Raw genomic sequence first — 8,825 nt, 5'->3', positions numbered from 1 at the left:
GAGGGAAGAGATATTCCTTTTTCAGCTTTTCATTCCCAGCACCTAGCACAGGTCCTAGCACCTAGCAATGTCTTGATATATTATTCGAATTCTAGTGTTTATGTATTGAATTGCAGAGGGAGGAATCACTTCTTGTTTGAATACTCAGAGAAGGCCCCATGAAAGTGGAAATAGGTTAACTGGGCCATTTTATTGGAAAGAAATTTTGTTGTTATTCTTACTTTTTTATTTGCTTTGTTATTCTTTCCTTTCTTTCTGCTGTTCCTTTTTTTCTTTCTTTCTTTTCTGAATGAGTTTTTTTGATAAGTCATAAGCTCTTCAGAAAACATTTACAAATAGATCACCACATTCCCTGTTCAATTTCATCTTATTTTCCTGGTCAAAGTTCTCCGTTGTTCTGTACTCTACTATCTGACCACAGGAGGGTAGCATTTTTCCAAAAGTCCAGGGAAAAAAGTGTGAGCTCAAGGAAACTAAAGCTGATTTTATGTGATATTTTGATGCCCCTTAGTTTTGCGTTTCGATTTCCCACATCCATATGAAAGTAATAACCTAAACATAAGCATTGCTTTGCCCATTCCTCTGGCGTGAGTGTTCACTATCTCGGGTTTTGTAGCCTCTCCTTATTTCAGGGAGGCTGGATTGCTGTCTTCGCTGCAGGCAGCAAATTCATTTCCAAACACAAAGACCCAGGGAAACTTAGCGACCTCCAAATAGTTTCAGACTTGCTCAGACACCAGACAAAAGAAGTCAAGGCAGTTCATCAGACCCACTCCTTAATTCCCCACCTCTGAAACAAGTTTTCCCCAGAGAACAGACAAGCGAAGGTATGTTATTGTGTCTAGAGTTTTTCCCATTATGTGGATGACCTTGATTTTTTTTTTAATAATACTGTTAATGTTTTAAATATTTTTGCTAGAACATTTTATGTTTCTTAAAGGGATTTTTAGAGGAAAAAAAATACAATTTAAAAAAAAGTTACCTCCCAAGAATCCCAAGAATGAAAAAAAGAGCAATAATTTCTTGTTGTTCTTACAAAACATTAGCTAGATAAGCTTTTATTTCATTAGTCTGCCATTCCTAACCATAAATGGCATTTTATAAGTCACTCAGTAATTGACTAAGTATCCCTCCTTCTTAGTGCTGTACCTCTTCAGTTTTTAGGGGCTGCTATGGGAAAGCGCCATTCAAAATAAGCCAGGTGCTTTAATTTTATTTTAATTACAAATGGAAATAAAGTAGAGATCCAGTGATGCTGGCTTTTACTCCTTCTGATCTATTTTTCTTTCTACTCTGTTACAAGAGGCAATATGTATATAGGAGACATGCGAACTGGGTCCTAATTCTATCTCTGCCACTAGGTATGTGTCATTGAAGAAGCGACTTGAGCATTTTAAATCTCCCCCCAAATGGGATAATAACACCATTTACCTTGTCAGGCTGTTGAGAAAATTAAATAAAATATGTAACAGGATTCACACAAAAAGTTGCAGTGTGTGCTATATAGTAAAGGCTCAGTAAATCACATTTTTATTAATTACGTTGTTCAGTTCACCTGTTAGTATAAAGGGATAAAGGGCAGAAGGATAATATGAGCGTATAAAGCCTGAAAGAACAAGAGCATAAAAGGATGTATCTTACCCCAGACACCCTGCCTTCATCATTCTCCCCTGACTCCTGGTGCTCTCTAAAACAGCTAACAAAACATCTTCACCAAGAGCATTGCGACGTGAAGTAAATAAGCAGTGATTTATTTAAATAACCAAAGGAAAAAGTCTTTCTGTTCAGGACTGGGTTAACAGGTCGTAGAGGAAGAACAAACAAATCTCCGGCAAAAATGCCAAGAGCCAGGCACTGCAATAGTTAGCCCTCGCAGTACTCACCGACACCACAGGGGGTCGCTGTAAAAAAACCAGCTGTGGTTTGGGGCTCCTCTCAGACATCACTGACAATTAACTTTTCATTTGATCATCAATTGTTTAATTTTTCTTGTGTGTATATCACAAGAGTCATTTTTTAAGACCTGAAACGGACCTTAAGAATGTTCATTTTTTATTCGGGGTGTGTGTGTGTGTGTGTGTGTGTGTGTGTGTGTGTGTTTTCCAAATATTTATTGAACAACTACAATGTGGCAGGCATGCCTGAGTATGAATGAGAAAACTGTGTAAGTGGGCCAGGCGCCATGGCTCAGCCTGTAAACCCAGCGCTTTGGGAGGCTGAGGCAGGAGGATCCCTTGAGCTCAGGAGTTCAAGACTAGCCTGGACCAGCCTGGACCAGCTGGGCCAACATGGCAAAATCCCATCTCTAGGCATGGTGGCAGGCTCCTATAATCCCAGCTACCCTGGAGGCTGAGGCAGGAAGATTACTTGAGTCCGGGAGGCAGAGGTTGCAGTGAGCCAAGATCACACCACTGCACTCCAGCCTGAGCAACAAAACAAAAACAAAAAAACAACAAAACAAAAACAAAAAAACGGGTACGGTGGCTCATGCCTGTAATCCTAGCACTTTGGGAGACTGAGGCTGGTGGGTCACCCAAGGTCATGAGTTTGAGACCAGCATGGCCAATGTGGTAAAACCCTGTCTGTACTAAAAATACAAAAATTAGCCAGGCGTGGTGGCACAGCCTTATAATCCCAGCTACTCAGGAAGCTGAGGCCAGAGAATTGCTTGAACCTGGGAGGCGGAGGTTGAAGTGAGCGGAGATCGCTCCATTGCACTGCAGCCTGGGTGAAAGAGTGAAAACTCCATCTCAAAAAAAAAAGAGAGAGAATACTGTGTAAGTGACTTGCCTATTGGCGGAGCTACTAAATGGTTGAGCCAAGACCTGGATCAGATCATCTGACTTCCAGTTTAGTGAACTTTCCCTAAAAATAGCAATATAATTATTTCATTTAATTAATTTATGTTATATAATCCAGCCGGGCAAGGTAGCTCACACCTGTAATCCCAGCACTTTGGGAGGCCGAGGTAGGCAGATCACTTGAGGTCAGGAGTTCGAGACCAGCCTGGCCAACATGGTGAAACACCTGTCTATACTAAAAATACAAAAATAAACTGGGCATGATGGCAGGCACCTGTAGTCCCAGCTATTTGGGGGACTGAGGCATGAGGATCAGTTGAACCCGGGAGATAGAGGTTACAGTGAGCCAAGATTGCACCACTGCACTTGAGCCTGGGTGATAGAGCGAGACTCAGTCTCAAAAAATAATAATACTACTAATAATTAATGCTTATTATACAATCCTATATAATATATCTTAATATAATTATCAGTATAACTAACATATAATTCACTATATATTAAATAAATAACAATATAACAATGACTGAGCCCCTACAATGCATAAAAAGTTTTTCATGCATTTTAAAATTTGCTATATGGCCTCTAGAGTGGTCTGAAGTTATAGGCTTTAGAATACTATGTTTGAATCCCAGCTCTGTTCCCCATTAGCTATGTGACCTTGATCAACTTAATGAACATCGCTGAGGCTCAATTTTCTCATCCATAAAATAAAAATAATACAATCTGGGCTTATGGTAAGGATTGAATTAAATTAAATTAAAACATTATTTAAAATATACATAAAATGCCTGGTACAGGGTAGAAACCCAATCATTATCATTCATGCTCCTAACAAATTTGCATTTACTAAGGAGGAAAGTAACACATAAAAGTTTAGTAACTTGCCCAGGTTTATTCAGCCAATAAGTGGCCAAGTCAGAATCTGAACTCAGATCTGATTCCAAAGCTTATGTTCATTTCATTATTATGTTGCCAGTGTGATTTTGTCTCCAAACATAAATGCCTTTAACATAAATGTCTTTAATAAACGTCTTTAGTATTCCTCCACGCACCTGGAATAGGCTACACATGCAAGAGCTAATCTACACATGTCTATTAAATGTTGGCAACACTTTTAGACAAGGGGAGGATAGAGAATAGGAACGTTTTGTATTGTTTTTGTTTTCCTCTTTTTCGGTTACAATTAATGTACTAAGGATTAAGAGGGAACACAGCTCAGTTCCCTCTTTTTCACTGTCCTGTAGTTTTCATTAAAGACAAAAGGATATGGCGCTTCACCATGTAGAACTTGTGAATCCACACTGTTATCCGCAAAGAATCCCTGTGGTTTTTCACTTCCTTTTCAAGTTTAAACCAAGGTTCTTTTCCCAGTTCCCACGATCTGCCTCAACAGAAGGGACTCAGTGAGTCGCCGCATTTCTAGAAGGAAAGTGACAGGACCAGGAGGAGTGAAGTCCCCTGAGTGTGCATGAGATCAACAGCTGCCTGCTTGGTGGGAACTGAGAGGGCCGAAAGGATTCTACCCAGTCGCTACCCCCACAAACACACACACATCCTCAGATGTCCTCTTGGAGTTAAATATGTATCTATACTCCAGGAAGTCCCTGGGCAAAAGGGAGGTAATTTACCCAGAAGGATCATATAATAAGATATCAGAATCCATTAACAGAAAACCTTGCCTTTTTATTAAATTATTTAGCTGCTCTATTTGGCAACCCTGAGGGGAAAACAAGCATCATGTATGATAAGGGAATGTCCTACTAGGAAATTATGTTTTACTGAGAGACCCAGATGAGAGGCACATGGGGAACGGGGATTAACCACAACAACCTGTGAATGTTGTACCAAGCGTGTTGTGTTGGTAAACAGGATCTAGGATGCGAGGGCAGGGACTTGATTTATACTCTGCAGATTTCTTCGAGGTAATTATTTCACCATAGCTGATTTCAAACTACCCGTGACAAAATTGCTAAATACTTAACAAATGGCCAGCTTAGGCACATCACTACCAATAATTTTGGAAGGATGAGGTTACTTCCGGCCAGTGACAGACAGTGTGGCTTTTCAAAGCTAGTGTGTGTTTATCCCTGTCAAGGTCAATATGCTCCTTACCCAACCCCACCCCTCATAGCAGGGCTACAAAGGAATACGTAGAGTTAAGGTGGAGTAACAGCACAAATGAGTGCATTGAAAAACTGGTGAAATCTGAATACAGGCTGCAGTTTGCACTGTACCAATGGTGGTTTTCAGTTTTGCCATTTTACCCTAGTTGCTTAAGTTGTTACCATAGGGAGACGCTAAGTGAAAGGCACGTGGTGCACTATGTGCTAATTTTCCAACTTAACTGTAGTTTATCACTATTTTAAAATAATAAAGCTATATTAAAAAACCCTTAAGCAACATAGGAAAATATACAGATGACAGCAAAGTTGACCTCAAAATCATACCACACAGAAATAATCATGATTATCATTAGGTGGACATCATTCTAGACATCTTTTGGTGTACATATACAGTTAGAAAAGGGAAGAGTTGACACTACTTTTAGAGAAATAGAGTTCCAAAATGGATCCTATTTTTAAGTACATGTAAATAATTTAATTGAACTTGAACTTAACAGAAGAACCTGATATTAAACTGTAAGAATCAGTAAACTTCAAATCACACACACTCACACACACACACACATATATTTATACCCATAGAATGGAATATCAGATTTCTTAGATGATGAAACCAGAGTCTGTGGGACCATTTTCTGGCTCTAAAATTAAGGCTTTTAAAATTATAAGTTGAGTTATTGTATTTCCTGTTCTCACAGACCATAGCACTAAGAAAGGAGGCATTGAGAGATTCAGCCCACTAAGGTTTCAGAAAAAAAATGCAAAAACACTGAACATTAACTTCAAAATGCCTTGGAACTTTGATAGACAACTAGGCTTTTTATATTTGACTTCCTGCTCTGTTTCATTAGTTGAAGCTTTTGACCACACTGTCTCTTTTTATCTATATCTTGAGGCCACCAATATGATGATACAGTGTTAATAGAAAATTAAAATGTTGATTTTGATATTTTGTCATAGGGTTTACTTTGCTAAGTATTTCAGTAATGTGCTAAACCACATTACAGATCTAGCCAGCTTTATAATTTTAAAAGTTCAGCACAGTTTTTACCTCCTTTGAGTGTCACAGCAATCTGAACAACAGTCCAGGCTGATATTTTACCCCCATTTTAGAAGTGGTGAAAGTGAAGCTCACAGAACGTGGGTGGCATGCCTACGGCCATGGGGAGGAAGTGGAAGGGCCATGGGATCTCACAGATTGCTGGATTTTTGGTATTTCTATTATCATATGTTAATAGAAGTCTGACATGGCTTTAGAACCTCCATATGTCAAATGTAATTCAATGCAGTTTGTAACACACTCAGGAAATTAAAGCTTAAAAGGAATTGAAATCTTCCCTACTCCCACAAAAGAAAAATATTTGAAACCTACTAAGAGATTACTAAGGATTTTTTAAAAATCAGATTAGCAGTTTATTTCATTTCATGCAACAAGAACTAAAGGAATGGACCACACAACATACAACTTTTGGTCCTGGATAGGAAAAATAATAATAGCTAATATTTTTAATATACCGTGGCACTATGCCAAGTGATTTCTTTTTATTATTTAAAATACATAATAATCCTTTGAGGTATACATTATGATTATCCTGATTTTGCAAAAGAAGAAACTGAAGATTGAAAAGTCAGGTTAGAAGATCTAGAATTTGAGCCTGTGTTTGTCTAATGTGAGGCTATAGTATACTCTCTGGAGAACAGAGGAAGGCCAAACCAACAAACAAAGCCCAAGAGTAATTAAAAATATAACTGCAAAGAAGGAAAATTAACCTTTAGGATTGTCATATATTCTCTACCTTTTCCTCCTAGTCCCCTTCTCCCCTCCAACTATAAAAGCCAATGGATTCTATGTATTTCTCTTCCAAATCCAAAGTTGCTCTCTAAAAAGTGTCTGGATCTCACTTATGGTAAAGAACAAGTAACTCTTCGCAGTGTTGAAAGCCATTGCCCCTGGAGCTTTAGATCAAGCTTTAGCGAATCCTTTGGAAGGTTCATTTATTCGGGTCTCTGGAACCAGAAATGTGAGATAGGAAAAAGCAACTATAAAAAATATGGCATACAGTCAATTGACTGTTGACAAAAGTGCCACGACAATCAAACGGGGAGAAAAGAATCTTTTCAACAAATGCTGCTGGGACAATGGGCACCTACATACAAAAGAATGAATGTGGACATCTACCTTACATTCTATACAAAAATCAACTCACCACGTATCACAGACCTAAATGTAACAGTTAAAACTATAAAACTCTTAGAAAGAGGGCCTAAATCTTCATGATTGTGGATAAGGCAACCGTTTCTTACATATGACACCAAAAGCAAAAGCCACAAAAGAAAAAAATAGATAAACTAGACAGCATTAAAATTAAGGTCTTTTGTGCTTCAAAGAACACTACCAAGAAAGTGAAAAGGCAACCCACACATTAGGAGAAAATTTGGAAAACCATATATCTGATAAGAAACGCATATCTAAAATACATAAAGAACTCTTGGGCCAGGTGTGATGGCTCATGCCTGTAATACCAGCACTTTAGGAGGCCAAGGTGGGAGGAACACGAGGTCAGGAGTTTGAGACCAGCCTGGCCAACGTGGTGAAACTGCCGCCTCTACACAAAATACAAAAAAAAAAAAAAAATGACTGGGCATGGGTGGCAGGTGCCTGTAATATCAGGTACTGGGGAGGCTAAGGCAGGAGAATCGCTTGAACCTGGGAGGCAGAGCCAGCAGTGAACCAAAGTCACGCCATTGCATTCCAGCCTGGGCAACAAGAGCAAAACTCCGTTTCAAACAAAAACAAACAAACAAACAAAACAAAAACAAAAACAAAAAACTATAATTAAGACATCACTACATAAAAAATACTGACAATACCAAATGCTAATGAGGATTTGGAGAAACTGGGTCTTTTATACATTGCTGGTAGCAATGCAAAATGATATGCCTCCTGGAAAACAGTATGATACTCTCTTAGAAGGAAATTTTTATTTATTTATTTTTGAGACATGGTCTGGCCCTGTTGCCCAGGCTGGAGCACAGTGGTGTGCACATAGCTCACTGCAGCCTTGACCTGTGTAGCTCAAGTAATCCTCCCATCGCAGCCTCCTGAGTAGGGGGGACTACTGGTTCCTGCCACCACACTCAGCTAATGTTTTCTCTTTATGTTTTGTAGGAACGGGGTCTCACTATATTTCCCTGGCTGGTCTTAAACTCCTGGGCTCAAGTGATCCTCCCACCTTGGCCTCCTAAAGTGCTGGGACTACAGGCAGGAACATACCATGCCTGACCAAAAGGAAAGGTTTTATATAAAGGAAATCATGAAACATGTGGTCTTATGTTCTTAAAAGAAAATACACTTACCATACAACCAAGCACCCACACTCCTGGGCATTTATCCTAGAGAATAAAAACTTACATCCAAACAAATTTTGTACATAATTGGTCATAAGAGCTTTATTTGTAATTTCCAAAAATGGAAACAACAAAAATGTCTGTTCAAGAGATGAATGCTTAAACTAACTGGTCTATACCATAGAACATTATTTGGCAATAAAAAACAGTGAACTGGCCGGGCAGTGGCTCATGCCTATAATCCTAGCACTTTGGGAGGCAGAGGCAGATGAATCACATGAGGTCAAGAGTTCAAGACCAACCTGGCCAACATGGTGAAACCCTGTTTCTACTAAAAATACAAAAAAAAAAAAAATTAGCCCTGTGTGGTGGTGTGCACCTGTAATCCCGGCTACTTGGGAGGCTGAGGCAGGAGAATCATTTGAACCCAGGAGCCGGAGCTTGCAGTGAATTGAGATGGCGCCATTGCACTCCAGCCTGAGCAACAAATATGAAACCCAGTCTCAAAAAACAAATAAACAAAAAACAGTTAACTGCTGATACATACAGC

Source organism: Mandrillus leucophaeus, unplaced genomic scaffold, assembly GCF_000951045.1.
Source record: "Mandrillus leucophaeus isolate KB7577 unplaced genomic scaffold, Mleu.le_1.0 Scaffold1036, whole genome shotgun sequence".
NCBI classification, from domain to species: Eukaryota; Metazoa; Chordata; class Mammalia; order Primates; family Cercopithecidae; genus Mandrillus; species Mandrillus leucophaeus.
This window is presented reverse-complemented; position numbering follows the sequence as displayed.